We start from the raw sequence: 16,567 nt of genomic DNA on the forward strand, positions 1-16,567 counted from the left end.
TCATAATGGGAGTATATGGGAAAATCGCTGTCCTTAATAGATTTTTTTTGTACAATGTATATTTAAATGAAACGTCTTATAAACACGTGGTACATAACATAGTGAAATAAAAGCTTGTGTAATTGTATCTTGAGTTGCATGTATTTGCTGATGAATAAAAAGATCCGCACCTTCCAAACTGTTTGGAATTATTTACTATGTTAAAATTATGTGTTTCAAATTTAATCCTTAGAAAGACAGTAACGCCGCCGTTTCAATAAATAGTCTCGGCCTGCCGTTAATTCATACACTGATTTTCGTTTCCGTATACCGAGTTAAAACTTTATTGTAGGTTATGGTTATAACACACTAAATAGTTGTTGTTCTTTATTCTATATAAAACTGACCTATTTCCAATGACCGCAGCACACATCAGGACCCATTTTAAATTTCTGTAACTTACATTTTCTTGAAGAATATTGTCAGTGTTAACTAAAAATCAAAAGAAGTGGGTGTCATGTTTGATGCAAGAAAAATAATTTCAGTCAAACACACAAACTGCAAAATCAGCTAAAAAATGAGACCCCAAATTATACTGGTGGTGTTTGATCTAAGTTTCCATGAAAAAAATTGTCATGTTATTTCATTATGAAAATGCTACCTACATGTCAAGCATAGATCTGTCATGTGATTTTAGTCAAAAAATTGCAAAGAAAATAAGGAAAATAGCTCTGCAGAGCAAAAAAACTGAGGACTATTTGTGTCCGCCATTATGCGCCATTTTTCTATTTAGTGTATGTATGCCTTATCCGAACGAATGACATTTCGCCATTACTTCCGGTTTATGGAACGCGCAGAACTACCGATGACATTGGTAAAAATTGAAATCTGGCCAGATGATGGTGCAAATGGGCTACTTTGATTAGAATTTGATAGAAAATGACAAATTTATTGCAATTTCGTTGAAAATGGGGATAAACCCCAAAAATATAACATTTTCACTGTTTTGAGTGTATTTTTTTTTTCAAAAACTGCATATTTATAGCCTACTGATTGCTATTTTCTGGCCATCAGAGGTATAAGTGAACGTATTTAACAGTTTAAATGTGTAATATGCATGCAGATCAGAGCAGAAAATGTCAAAACAGGGCAAAACAAGGCTGCATTTAGGGTAACTGCTTCAAAATTATGTCGCGACAGCTATTTTTGACAAAATCTGACGCTTTGTCTTATAGTACTGAAAATGCCTTAAGAACTGTTGATATCAAGCTAAATTCTTGTACTTTTTTTCATGCATTTGGGTTTTTTGTACATTTCAAATGAAACTGGCACAGTGTCAGAGAAAAAGTTTTTCTTATAGACATACAGACACTTAAAAGAAAAATGGCGCGAAAAAAATGGTAGTCGCATAATGGCGGATACAAATAGCCCTCAGTTTTTTTGCTCTGTAGAGCTATTTTCCTTATTTTCTTTGCATTTTTTTTTGCTAAAATCACATGACAGATCTATACAGAGCAAAAAAAAAACCTGAGAACTGAGGACTATTTGTATTCGCCATTATGCGACTACCATTTTTTTCGCGCCATTTTTCTTTTTAGTGTCTGTATGCCTAAAACAAACAAAAAAAGCAAATAAATAATAACAGAATTTATCCATGGGTATAAAGATCGATTTGGGAGGGTAAAAGTGGGATTGCATTTCAGTACAAGAAGGGGATATGCATCATTTCCATAGGCAATTAACTTCATCTCCAGTAATAGAAATTGTATGTTACTGTTTATTTTGGTCCCTATTAAATACTGTTCGGATATTGTATGTTTTTGAGTGTGCTCATTACAAGTTTTATCATGTTTGTCTGTTTCGTTTTTGTCGGGTCCAACGTTATACTAATATAATTATAGGTCATATGGCGACATTCCAGCTTTTGATGGCACTTAGATGCCCATCCGGGCATTATTTCAGCCAAGGGTTGGCATCTGGGTAGAACCACTGAACTTCCGCAAGCCAGCTAAATGGTCTCATACATATACATGGAAGTTTTCTACGACGCAAACGAGGTATCGAACCCACTGTAGATGACTGAAAGTCGGCGAATTTAACCGCTTGGCTACTCCAGTATGAATTTTCTTCGTAGGCAGATTTTAATTACCCACTTTTATTTTATGGGTTATGAATATGTACAGAAAAAGTACATGACCGGTATTTCTTTTCATCTGTTAAGAACATGCTTTCGTTGGCAGAAAAGCTTTTTAACTAGTGTTAACATTTGTAGAATATACTCGGTCCGACATAAAGCTTCTTGTGTATTGTGTCTTTGGGAATGTTATGTAACAAGTCAGTTGAGATTTTCGCCCTTTAAAATACATAATTACTATATAAATAAAACTTTGACGGAGAAAGTATTGCAGGGTTTGGGTTGATAATTTATCAGCTTTTGTTGGAAGTAAAGCTATACCAATATTTAAAACATACTTACCTCTGATTTTCATAGATCATATATTCAGTACTAACATGTATCTCTACAAGACAACTAAAAATTTGAAAAAAAGCAGGATCCGATCCGAAAGCGCAGAGTCCTGCTGCCATTGCCATTAAACGTACGGACGGGTTGCAAGACAGAATAATTGTGCTAGGATTTGGGTTGCAAGATTAATCAGAATTAGTTTCTAAAACATTCAGAAATCAAACCCAAACTATCACACCTTGCATACAAAGTGCAATATTGGCTTCCCTTCTTCTCTAGTATATTTATAGCGTTTGCTTATTTTCATTTAAGAAGACCGCAGTCACTTCACTCCACTCCAATGAATCGATGAGGACAATGCGTAATTTAGAACTAAGATCTTGCAAGTTAGTAATCAGTCGAGTGTACTATTATTTCCGAGCGAAAACAAGAATATATATAAATTATTTAAGTCCCATGGTTCTTGTTGGTAACGTTTTTGACTTTTCCCAAACCTCACACCGAAAGCCCCTGCATTTCCATTTCTTCTTTCATCACATAGTCCCTTATATCCTTCACAATTAGATATGAGCGCACCGTGAGAAAGCCATCATAGTGAATTTGCGACCAGCATGGATCCAGACCAGCCTGCGCAGCCGCGCAGTCTGGTCAGGATCCATGCTGTTCGCTTTCAAAGCCTGTTGCAATTAGAGAAACCGTTAGCAAACAGCATCCTGCGCTGGCCTGGATCCATGCTGGTCGCAAATGCATTATGTTGGTTTTCTCATGGTGCGGCTTCCTGAATGCAAAACGAGATTTTATAAGAAAAGAAAACGAAAAATAATTTTATTGACTGTATTTTAATGTCAAAATAAGTAAATTATTATCTTTATCTTTATAATCATAATTATAAGTTACAAATACTAAAACTTTTCCTTCGGTCTTTTAATCAAATTGATCTACATGTGTATTGCTGTCTCTACAAAAATCACACATTACGTCTGGTTTGTCCTGAATGCCTATTTCTTCCACCAGTTTGTACACGGCGAACCTATTTGTTGGAGCCAAAGTTTCCATAAAATACAAACGGCAAATTGATATAAAATATTGAAGAATTGAAAAAGACTTTCATGTTAAGCATCCGCTCCTTCAATCAGGAATGTTCACATTTGACTGCATTTTTTTCAGTTTTCATTAAATTCTTTCTCATCTGAAGACGTGGTTGGACAAACTGATATACAGTAAGTGTTTTCATAAAACGTAAACATTCATTGGCATCCTTTTCTTCTTTTTTTTCTTATACGTGCAAAGCATTGTATGAAACAGTGTATTTATCGCCCAAAGAAATACAATAAAAGATTTTGTGCTTCCTAGCTTACTCTATGTAAATCTGTTACGTATATGTCCATGAAACCTGGCCCTGCAGCCGCCACTCTTCCATGCTTCCTCTTTTGAGGTCACATATATCTCCACTTTTGAATTTCGAATAAAAGAAAGCTTAATTTGTGTAAATAACGTCTTTGTATCTTAATTGATAAACAATGTTTTTATCGCCACTAGAGTGTATTTGCTAATCAGTACTCGTTTGATCTAATCAAATGGGTTAATTGATTTCATAAGAGACTTTCTCTTTAAATAGATTACTAGCATAATTGACAATCTGTTTCCCTCGTAAACTGTCCCTGTTACCTTACAATATTTTTCTTTTCTTTTACGGTAATACATGTACAAAGACATATTTGTACAGCCGTGATTATGTTTTTTTCCCACCAATGATATGTTACACTTCTGTACCTTTACTCGATCTTGTTGTAATTCCATGCAATTGTCATATGAATAATAAAGTGTCTGTATTCCCGTCTGTCTGAGGCTTTTTTGAACAAGTTTAACTTATCTATTTTTATGAGCATTTTAATTCATATTCAGACGGATATAGATATTTGCATTTGTCAAAGGTTTTTTTATCTGTAATAAATGAATAACAATCTTGAATGAGTGCAATAAATATTTCACTGAATATATTAGAATGAAATGCATTTTAATATTTCGTTTTAGTTAAATTTGAAATGATGAAAGAGTCTTTCATCATTTCAAATTTAACTATTTTATATTTCTGTGATTTACGACACACAATTAATATTTTATGAACATTTTAATATTGTGGTGAATATAGGACTGATGTATACAAGAAATCATCAATTAATATTCTATTCTGAACAATTTGCATTTTCATCTTGATAATCATCGTTAGATATCCGCAGTGCCAAATGGAATTTGAAATGTCAATTTCCTGCATTTGCTGTTAAAAGTGTTTTTATAAGCTTTCTAAAATCAAAAAGACTGCATTATCTACTAAAAATCTAGTTTTAAAAAGATTTGATATTCAAACATAATATTCGGGTTGAGATGTTAGCTAGTAGCGGCCCTTTTAACTGTTCTAGGTTTCCAGTTTTATGTCCCTAATCCACAGACATACAGAATGTTTGACTAATTATCCCATGTTAGATCCAAGATAACGGACCCTTGATTCATTTTAAGTCCAATGTTTATAAAATCATTTACTAGAGGTTCCAGATATTGAATATTAAGGCAGTGCGCAGGGCTGGTTTTAAATTGCTGTAATTACTTTGTATACAAGTCTTGCATAATAAATTCCCAAGTTTGTGAATTTCTGATTTTAGACCGCTGATAAATTGATAAAGCTTTCATTTCGATACAGAATCTCGTCTCGGAATTAATAAATGCTTGGCATATGTCAACGTAAGTAACTTTTATCTTGGTTTTCTATTGTCACTAAAATAATTCGCAATTACAGAGAAAACACATCGGCCCTTTGAGACGTATTTGATGAAATATTGTGATGTGAATACACTCAAAAGCATATTTGGTCATCAAAAATATCTAAAACATTTCAATTACGGCTTGGTTTTATTATTTACGTTTCAAATGAAATATGGAATTTTCTGTAAGGTGCAATTCAGTAGAAAAAAACATACAAGTATTTACTGACTCACACTGCGGACAAATTGATGCTTTTTTAAATTATTGGTCTGGTATCTGTATCCAGCATAATTATTGCAAATAACCAAAATAAAAATGTTACAAAAAAGAAGCAAGTATCTTTTGATACTTGACTATTTTAAAAGAGTTCTTCTTTCGACCACCATTGTAAGTAAGTAAGTAAGTAAGTAAGTAAGTAAGTATTTTTTTTTTATTATAGTGACTTGTGTTATACTATATAAACATTTAATACATTCAAATATATATAAACAAAAAAAAAACACCCAGTCCCATGATCCTATAAGTCATTGTAAAATACAACATTTATCTAAATACAAATTAAATTGAATTTAACATCATTAACATTATTTAATTTTTCATTTAGATATTTAGAAACAAAAACACGCTAAAGTGTATACTAATACTTATAAATGCATTTTCTAACTTATGCTCATACTTTTACTTTTTCTGTTTTAACATGTTTGTGATAAGAAAATGAACTGTATACATGTATTGTAAATATTTATCACCGCAAGGTGGAAATAAAGAGAATATAATATATGATACTGTTTGAGCAATTTCAATAATGGACAAGTCATATAAAAATGTGTAAGCTATTTGATGTTACCTTTAAATATCTACAATAAAGCAACAGAGATAATTTTAGATTGCTTCTAATCTTGTAATATAGATGATGTAAAAATGTAGAATATTTCTTATCACCAACATCTACCAACTTGTCTCATCACAGGCAAATGATGACTTCTTCCTATCTATGGTAATCCAACAAAATATTTTCTCTGCAACAAAGTTTTATTTTTCATTCAACTATTTTTTTCCCTTTGCAATTATTTTAGTGTAATCATTCTACCCTGCAGATTTATATAATATAATATTACCGATCTCTAAATAAAATAGAGAGGACAAACAATAATGTAAAAAGTTATTCAGTTCATTCTAACATTTTTACAAATAATTATTTTTCATATGACGATGTATAGGCAACAGAATGACTGAAACAGGTGGCAACGACAGTGGCGGCAGCGAAGAAAATGATGAGTAAAAGAATTATATGAATGTCTTTTTTTATTTTGTACATTTTAATAAATTTGTAGGGTGGAAGTTTACTATGTTTGATTCATAAAATGACATCAACAGTAACTGATTTAAAGGCCTAGATTCACTACTATATAAGTGCCCCCCCCCCCCACCCCCACCCCACAATCCAATATACAACTCCCATCTTATCTGCTGCTTATCGGCGATAATATAACCGTAACTGATTAGAGGGCAATTAGCACAGCAGGAACCCCAACTAGACCAGTGGAGTTGAAAGAAATTAATTATTCTTATGTGAATGTGGAATGATAATAATATTAATTATTATTTTGATATTATATAGATGATAACAAGTATTACTTTAATGTTATAATAATGATGATAATAATAATAATAATAATAATAATAATAATCATAATAATAATAATAATTATTATTATTATTATTATTATTGTTGTTGTTATTATTATTATTATTATTATTATTATTATATTACATAAAGGATGATTAAACATACATTAATAATATTGAAAATAATAATGATAATAAAACACAAGTATAGTGAAAACTTCAGGGGTTCTTTGTGCTGGCAAACAATATTTTTCTAATTGGAAACTGGGTTTCTTGTATTCATGTAATCAACATTATTTGAACTTAAAATTATTGTGTTCCAGCTATACTGAATTTTCATTTTCAGTATGTTGCCAAAAGTGACTTTTTTTCATGCTTTGCTTTGTAACTTTGAAATGCACATACTGTTTTCAATTTTTAGACAAATGTTATTTACAGTATTCCTCAAGCTTTAGATGAGTGAAAGTCACAATTTTCTGAAATATCACAATTCTCCAGACAGACTTTGAAAACATAAGAACTTGCATATTTCTTTAAGTAAGTTTATCATTATTTCATTATTGTGAAAATAAGTTTCTGGTTATCTTATTATTGTGTTTGATCAACAAATATTTTTCTTTACATAGAAATGCCAAAAAAAAAACAAAACAAACTAGTATAACTTTAAAAGTTATCAATTACATATCAATTTAAGATAAATTACATTGTTTCCCATTCTCACTAATTGATACACTTGTAAGGTAGACTGACTCTCTAATAAACATTGACCCTCGTTAATTGGAATCATACTGTGATGGTCATTAGCCCCCAACTGTGCTGGTGAAGACAGAAATCCTTTGGCCCACTGCCAAAATCTAGGCCTTTAATGATAAATGGTGAATTTATATAATGTTATATTATATTATACAAACATGTTGAAGTATTAAACAAAATGTAACATAATTTTCCTCCTTTCAATAAATGAATTAAAGATTGTGGTCCAAAAAAATGCCGAACACCATAACTAATCAGAAAAATCATACCAACTCTTGAACCAAAAGATGGATATAAAATAACACCGCCGTGAATTATGCTGAAAAAAAAAAACAGCAAAAAAACTAAGATACTGAAATTGATTTTAATGACGAGCAATGGATGTTGCAAACAGAAGGTTGTCCCCGGTCCCTTAACTTTTAATCTGATCATGAAGATAAAAAAAAATCATTTAATATGCAAATTTTCTAAAATGATCGTTGCAGGTTGGAAATCTAAATGATGTTCAAATATTGGTCGACAACAACAGACTAGTAATACATGTTCAGTTTAAAGAAAATCACAAAAACTTGATATATCCTACATACATGTACATGTACATGTATATGTCAAAAGTCAAGTTCTGCCTGGTACTAGACTTTCGAGTGAGTGGGAAACAGTGAGATTGATAGTAAATATTTCTAAATGGGTGGCAATAAGATCTCACAAAAAATATATGTTTAGATATATTATTCACAACCGGTCTCCTTTCGCTTTCGGAAATCGTAGTAAAATCGGTGTACTATTTAAATATCACATAGAGCTAATAGAATCTTTTTTTTTTCTTTTCAAATATTTTGACATTGTTTTTCTTAGAAAGAAAAGTCGGCAATTTGGAATTTAAATATATATTTACATAATAAGTTTCAATAAAATGTCCCTCATATTTTCGAAATATTATAAATTCAAACGAGGTAACCAGCACATGTTCTTTCGTAAAAAGGGACCTTTTGTACCCATGTAAAATCTTCATATGTACGATGATAAAAGACTCAAATGAACGTGCTATGTACACGTACTTCGTTTATTTATATATTAGCTGCAGGCATAGAAAAACGCAAACTGGCTTTGGTGATATAATTCATCAGTTTAAGCTTACTTTAGAAAACGTTGTTACATACTTTGAATTATTTAATTCATCAGTTGATTTACCCATTTGCTTTTGAATTAATGTGTTGTACTCCGATCTAGATGCAGTAGGCTACTGGATATATATGAGCCGTGCCATGAGAAAACCAACATAGTGGGTTTGCGACCAGCAAGGATCCAGACCAGCCTGCGCATCCGCGCAGTCTGGTCAGGATCCATGCTGTTCGCTAACAGGTTCTCTAATTGCAATAGGCTTTGAAAGCGAACAGCATGGATCCTGACCAGACTGCGCGGATGCGCAGGCTGGTCTGGATCCATGCTGGTCGCAAACCCACTATGTTGATTTTCTCATGGCACGGCTCATATATATATATTTTTTTCTTTATTATAGTCTCATCAATGTACACATTCAACATATCACGATAAAAGCAAAAGCATAAAATACAGTACATTGCCATTCGGTTATTGAATTACAAGAGACTATTAACCATTTTACACATATGTAAAACTATATTAAACTTTTATTTTTACCATTAACATTTTCCGTGACAGACGTGCTAAATTACATGATCGATCAGTTAAAAATGTAAATTTTAACATAACTGATCTAATTACACATATTATATCTTTGTAACTGTTCTCGTTGAAAAGAAAATTATTATATCATAACTTTGATATATTTTATATATTTATTCATTTATTTAAGTCTCATCCATTTAAAATTAGTTTACATAAAATTATATAGTATGTTTTAAAATACACTAATTGTTAAAAAATGGCCATTCTTTTAAAGAATTATACGAAACCATTTGTGAACCACATACAAATCTTTGTTGAAATTAAAGACGAATTTAAACTTTGTCGTATAAATTCGAATCACACGGACTATCTAAATAATATCACTTGCTGTTTGACAATGTAGTCACAAATCTAAAATACTACTGTACACATGTACTAAAATAATGCCAGTCTGAATGAGGCATATTAGTAGTTAAAACATATAGCTCTAATTAAAATATATATTTTGAGAAGCCATATTTACACATATAAACACCGAGATTGATTTCATGACAGAATAAAACAGTTACCATCTTTTGATAAAAAAAATAAAAGTGTTAAACACTATTATATTTATATTCCCAGGAGTCGCTTGCAACGCGTCTGGTCCGGCATGGCAAAATCCACAAGAAGCGAACTTATCCTAGCTGATCAAGGTTCTTTTATTATATACACTTACCTATTTCCACTGTTATTTTAGCCAAAATGGATTATAATTTTAAACAAATAAGGCTGAAAACCCGTTTGAAACGATGAACCTTTTGACGTATGGGATGTCGCAACTAAAACAAGTAGTCTGACCATTGAATATTTCTCCATATCCGATTGAAGTTGAATACAGGGTTTTGTACTCTTTAGTGAAATACAGGTCGTATTTCAGACGGAAAATTCGTAAGTATAATTATACTGAAACAATTTCCTGGTATACTTCAAAACCAATTCCGGTGTTCAGTTATATTCCATATATAAAAAGTCAAACTCATTTAGATACATACAATTACTGAATTTTGATTTCTGTTAAATATCTGTTACTAGTTTATTTGTTTATTTCAGTCTCATCCATTTTCATGTTTACAGTATAAAAACATGACATATACATAATAAAACACAAGTAAATGGCCACTCAAATTTGAATTACAAGAGACTATATATATAAAATTTCTACATATCACATATTTCACATTATTCAACTATGATCATTATACTGTTCATTCTAGTCCTAAGAGGGCCCCGTGTAAGATTAGCTTAGCTAATTGGGTTACCTTCTATAAATAAAGAATTTACTTACTTATTAGTACTTACTCGCTGAATCTTCAGTTACTCTGCAAAAATTAATTTGTCATTCGTGATAATAATTAAAATTTTCGAGTGATTCAATGAAATAAGTTTTTTTGTTTTGTTTTTTTTTTTTGTCAGTTGCCGTTTGTACAGTTTTTCGGCAATTTTTGAAGAAATCCGTACAAAAAGTATATTTGGGAAATGTTATACTGCTATTCCACAAATACTTTGTTATAATCAATTACGGAAAAAATCTATTTGTAAATTATATGTATGCAAGCTTTTAGAATTGTGTTACATGAACTAACTTCATGTATAACGAATTCAAAATAATAGGAAACAACACATTTCCAACTATGTACATCCCATATTGAATTTAAAATTAATTATACAATATTGTTAAATAACTGATATTTTAAATAAAAGTGAACAATATTGTGTATTTCCTTATCTAAGCGACAAGATATGTTACTTTTTGTTACGCATTTTAACTGCATCCACTGAGAGTAAGGCCCCGGAGTGTTGGTAATTCTGGGTTAGCGTCTCTGCCTGAAAACAGAACTATTTGCCCGGATAAAGATTTTTCAACATGTATAAGTTGATCACATATATAAATAGTGTAAAATAAAACAAAAAAAAAAAACCCTTATATTTAAAGTAAACTTTAGTTCAGTGTAATAGGAAACGTACAAGCAAGAATTGTAGTTATGAAATAAACCACAATTTTCTTTTTAGTCACCAGAAAATGGTCTAGCTTTATCTTTGTACTAAATGTTAAATAATAAATACAATTAAACATAATGATTATGGTGGAGTATGACATCTCCCACTAGAACCGAAAGTTCTTTGCTTTTCGAGTTTTCACCGACAATATTCCAACTTAATATATTGAAATAGAATAGTAAATGCATTTTTTATATTGGGTCATGGTTCATAATTGTCTTAAAAGGATATTTGTCATATTTATAAAGCATTCTGAAACATTCAGTAATTTTATTTTTGTGATTCACACAAAACAGAACTGAACATATTTTATGTTTATAGTAATAAAATAATTACTTTCCTTTAACAAAAATAAATGTGATATTCAAAAGTTTGTGCTTAAGTTTTCCATACAAAGAATAAACAAAACGTTTTTGAATTTGCGCGATTTCTACGAAATAATATTTTATATATAAAAAAGAATGTGTGCATCAGATTGAGAACAACTTGACTCTTTTTTGACAAAATTTCCCCACAAAACTGGTACTTGAATGTTTTAAGAAAATCCATAATCCGTAAGCAAACTATGTGAAACCGTATTCAAACATTTTTCTTAACTTCTTGCTTTTTTATGGTTTTGCGGATCTTTGTCAAATATTATATCTGCTCTTAAACAAAATATGTATCTCATTAAAATAAACAAATTGTGCGAAATAAACCGGAAAGCTTCAGTTAGGGTGCCTCAGACGCACGAAGTACTCAAAATACTATACATGCAAATTTTAATGAACTTAACTATTTTCAAGATGAAATTTTATTTATATATTTTCGCAATAAATTAGTTTTCTTTCCTTTTTAGTGCCCCAGAAAGAGAAAGTTGTTGAAATATAAGTGTAATGGATGGGCCAGGCGGAATCGCAGCTAACATTCCAGGTTACGGATCGCTATGCTACTTGAAAATTTAAAACTTGGAACAACCATCTTACGAAAATAATTTTGTTATCATTTTTTGACTTAATTATGATACTTAAGTGGATATTGTTTTGTAAATTAAAATATGTACGATTATACACGCATTATGACACAATATTCATTTATTATATAGTCTGCATGTCACTGTCAGAACAAACATATCTTGCAATAATTTTACGAAACTTGGGTTAAATAATCTACATAATATATGGAGAGGTCAATATTTTACAAAGTCTGAAATGTAAATGAAGAGTTGCTATAATTTTCTCTAAGGCATGTAATTCTGGAGCCTAATTAAACAAAAATTGATTAATATATTTCCGCTCCTTGTTTTTCTTAAATTTTTCAAAGCTGTTTTGATGATTTACAGTGTGTGAGTGGGGGTGGGGATAGATTTGGAGAGGGAGGTAGTTTCTTGTACTGGTACACCTGTGCAACTCTCTCAGAATTACTGCCATTATATGCTACTCTGTCGTACTTGTCCGCGTATTCTGTTTGTCTTTATTGTACACTTATTAAATGGTTTACCGGTCAATAGTAAAAGTCACTGCCCAAAGATGGTCAATAGTTTATACTTTTTACCGGTAAGCTATTCAGTAAGTGTTTTATAACACGACACCAGAAATAAATTTCAATTAGATATAGAGCAAATTTGTTATAGTTTTATAATTTCAAGTTTTCACCCTAGCCCAACAGAAAATATAGAGTTGAACTTAAGTTCTTTATTCTAAATTGTTTCAATGATAAAAAGCTTCCAATAATTCAAGTATTGAATGAAGTTGTGCCCTTATATCTTGGGAATGTTGTACAGAATGTATATATATAAGCAACGTTGTACCATGATGAGGCTTAAAGGCACTGACCTAAACATCGTACGACAAAAAAAGAAACTATTTAGATATCAGGAAATCATTGCTATATTTCTTCAGAAGGCTTTGGTACTTTGTTAATGACAGATGGTATGTTATGGAAACAAATGAAAATTGGTTGTTATTATTATTATTTCCATTCAAAACTGAAAAGCGTCTGTATCGGCTACCGGTGCTAAACAGCCTCTATATTTAGCGGTCGTAAAGTACAAATACTACCATGGTGTATTGGTCAAGAAATTGCCTTTCGATTCCCGACTCGGACATTTTTTTTCTTGATTTCTCATCTTTTAATAGTCTGGAAACAAAAACTTATGTTCGAATGTTCAGAACATAGAAATATTATTTTAGGCCAAACTTCCTTTAAATAAATAAATAAATAAGATAGATTCTATACTTCTTTGATTTATGCCTTATGGATTGTTTGACCGTTACAGTTTTGCATCAGTTTTAAGATCGGTCTTGTATTGTATATGTATCTATACTAGAAGATACAAGTTAAAAACAGAGATAAAAAATTTACCACATTTTTACTTTCTTTGTCTAAATATGCAATTTCTATACAACAAATTTAAATTGAACTGTCAGTTCGTTCATGTATACATATATATAATGTAACATCATATATTTGTATGTATAAAATTATTTTCCTTGTAATTTCTTTGTATTTCAATAATTTTTATTTATTTATAATTCATTTTTTTCTTTATTTCGTATGTAACAAAAAACTGAATATGATAAAATCCAATATTTAGATCCTTGTTATTTCAAGTTATGTTAAACCCAGATTTCATATTTGAAAACTTGATATGAACACTCACTTTATATAACTTACTTAATATCTGACAGTTTTTTTTATCTAGATACTGTTACTAAATGACACTTAGTTAATAAATTATGAGTGTAGCTATGAGACAGAATTAATATATATATATATATTTTTAGTAAAGTTAAATACATTTGATGTTTTATATGTTTTGTACGCTGTCCGCTATTGTATTTGTGTCAAATGTATGTCATCATGGGCTTCTTAGCCTATTTATTTGAAATAAAAATGTCTGTATGTCTGTCTGTCTGTCTGTCTATAAAATTACATTTTACATTGTTAATAAATTAAGTGACCTATAGTCCCACTGGGCTCGGTGCGTTTTTGTATTTATATTTGTTGTAAATGTACATGTCGCTATAATCAACAATGTCTTGCATTTGATGAGAAGTTTGACATTTGAAGTAAATAGCTAAAAGATAAAACATTGTGATGAAAGATGACCATTGTGTTTCTTTAAATAACAACATACTTCTGGTGACTCCTAGGTCGGCAATAGTTAGTAATTGCTTTAGTATAAGTAAAAATATCGACTTGTATTGCCTTCGATCAATATGGACCAACACCACAACATAAACTGAAATGTTACCATAGGCGCAATTTATTTTTTGCCGTGATTGAATTCAAAAACCGCTATTAGATGCACTTTTAATTTATTTCGATTACAATACCGTTATTTTTATAACTGCTGAATGCATTTTTTATTATTATCATTAACAATAATATATTATTATTATTATTATGTTTTACGTCGGTGCGACAGAAACAAAAAAAAAATAAGGATATCTGTTTTTCTTTTTTGTTCTGACATTAATTAAATGTATTTGAAAAAATAAAATAAACAAACGATTGTGTCATTTGCAATGCATATATAAACACTAATAATAACTTTCCGGTGTAAAAAAAAAACACCACATGGAAATACTGAAATATATGGTTTCATGCCAGCGAAGGGAAATTGCTGGAACCCTCAGCTATATCAAAAAAAATGTCTAGAAAATAAAAATAAGCCAAAATGTTCGTTTTGTGCTTCAGATATTTTGTTTATTTTAGTAAAAGATGGTATGAATTAAAAGTTATATCGGCTGATTATTCGTAAAGCAAGATTCTTATACTTATTTTCTGCGCATTTATCAATTGACTTTTCCTTTTACTTTCAAGGACTGCAATGAGTAATTAAAAATAAATTTTGTTAAGTTATCTGAAGTAGTAGTTCGGGTGTAGTAGATAGTATTTTGACTGGATATGGCGTCGCCGTTATTCCATGAGTGGTAGGCCGTCAGTAAGTCTCACTCATCCGAGTCTCAAGTACCCAGCATACCAAAGTCACCCTCTTATTCGTGAGAAAATCCCGCCATTCCACTGTGTAACCCCAGCTACGTGGTGCTCAAGATATTCTCGCTATCAAATAGATTACATACATCCCCACTTTCACTGATACGCGATTTGATTTTCTGTAACGGATTCTCTAGAGAGGAGGGATTGTTTACCCGTAAACATTGTAATACCTTATTTGATTACAATTGTCACTTTAACGTCTATCGATCATTATGTTACACCGCTAATAGGTGGCGCTGTCATATTTACGTAATGGCCGATTCGCACATTGCATTTAGATATTGCTGCGGTCATATCAGTGAATGTTAGTTTAGACATTTGACATTATCAAGGAGAAAGATTAGCCATGTTGGGCAGTTTGATGGACTACCGGAGAATATGACAGTGTCCTGATAGTAGATCATAATACTCAGTAACATACAAGATGTAAATGCCATTTCCAACTGTCATTCTCTTCCTGTTGCAGTAGTTTACAATGGTATCTGTGCATGAAACATTAAAACTATTTCGAGATTATTTGTCATAAGAGCACCCTACCCAACCTGCCCCTTCTGCGCATTGAAGAATGTTTACGAGTGATCTGAAACACGAAAGGATTTCGATCCTGCAACTAGGTGTTAGTTCAAACTATGTTCTGATGTAATACAATGAACTCGGGCAGGTTACAGCAAACAAAAATATATTTATTATTTTAATCTACTTGACATACTTTTAGTATTTTTCTCGCCGCGCTTATTAGTTCTTATTTTTGATAAAAAGCAAAACAATATTAGTTCTATAAATTCATATTGACTAACGGTGTCGAACTAGCATGTTTCCGTATCTTTTTCGCCAGTGTTTTAGCTCTAAATCAACTACCAAGTTTTAACCTTGCGTCGTTTGAGTTTTCCTTCTATTTCTATTTGACCGCATCACACAAATATTCTGGACGTTTTAAAAAATAGTCCCATATTTTTTCTTATAATCTTGGTATTGTGTGAGTGTGTGAGCAACTGAGGACTATTATTTTAAACAACAAAAACAATCCGGAATAATTATGAACTTTATATTCACATTCGAAATATTCGGAATCACACTACTTTAGGATTAGGGTTGAAACTGGCCTAACCCTGGGGCAAACTTAGTTTTACATAGACTTGTATAGGGAAAATCTTAAAAAGTCTTCTTGTCTTGAACCACAATGCACAGAGCTTAGATATTTGGCATGTAGCATTGTCTAGTGGACCTCTACCAACATTGTTCAAATCATGACCGGTCTATTCGTAATGAAATGTTGATTCTTCAGGTGTATCGGTTGAAATATCACTCAGT

At 31.1% G+C, this 16,567-nt stretch overlaps 1 long non-coding RNA gene across 1 annotated transcript; it reads left to right on the forward strand.

Moving 5' to 3' along the window:
* Positions 1 to 6,423: 6,423 nt before the first annotated feature.
* LOC123528429 (uncharacterized) lies at positions 6,424 to 14,946 on the forward strand. Its single transcript, XR_006681976.2, has 3 exons — positions 6,424 to 6,481; positions 9,857 to 9,927; positions 12,111 to 14,946. It is a non-coding gene; the product is annotated as an uncharacterized LOC123528429 (long non-coding RNA).
* The last annotated feature ends 1,621 nt before the right edge of the window (positions 14,947 to 16,567 follow it).

Source organism: Mercenaria mercenaria, chromosome 13 (genome assembly GCF_021730395.1).
Source record: "Mercenaria mercenaria strain notata chromosome 13, MADL_Memer_1, whole genome shotgun sequence".
Lineage (NCBI taxonomy): Eukaryota > Metazoa > Mollusca > Bivalvia > Venerida > Veneridae > Mercenaria > Mercenaria mercenaria.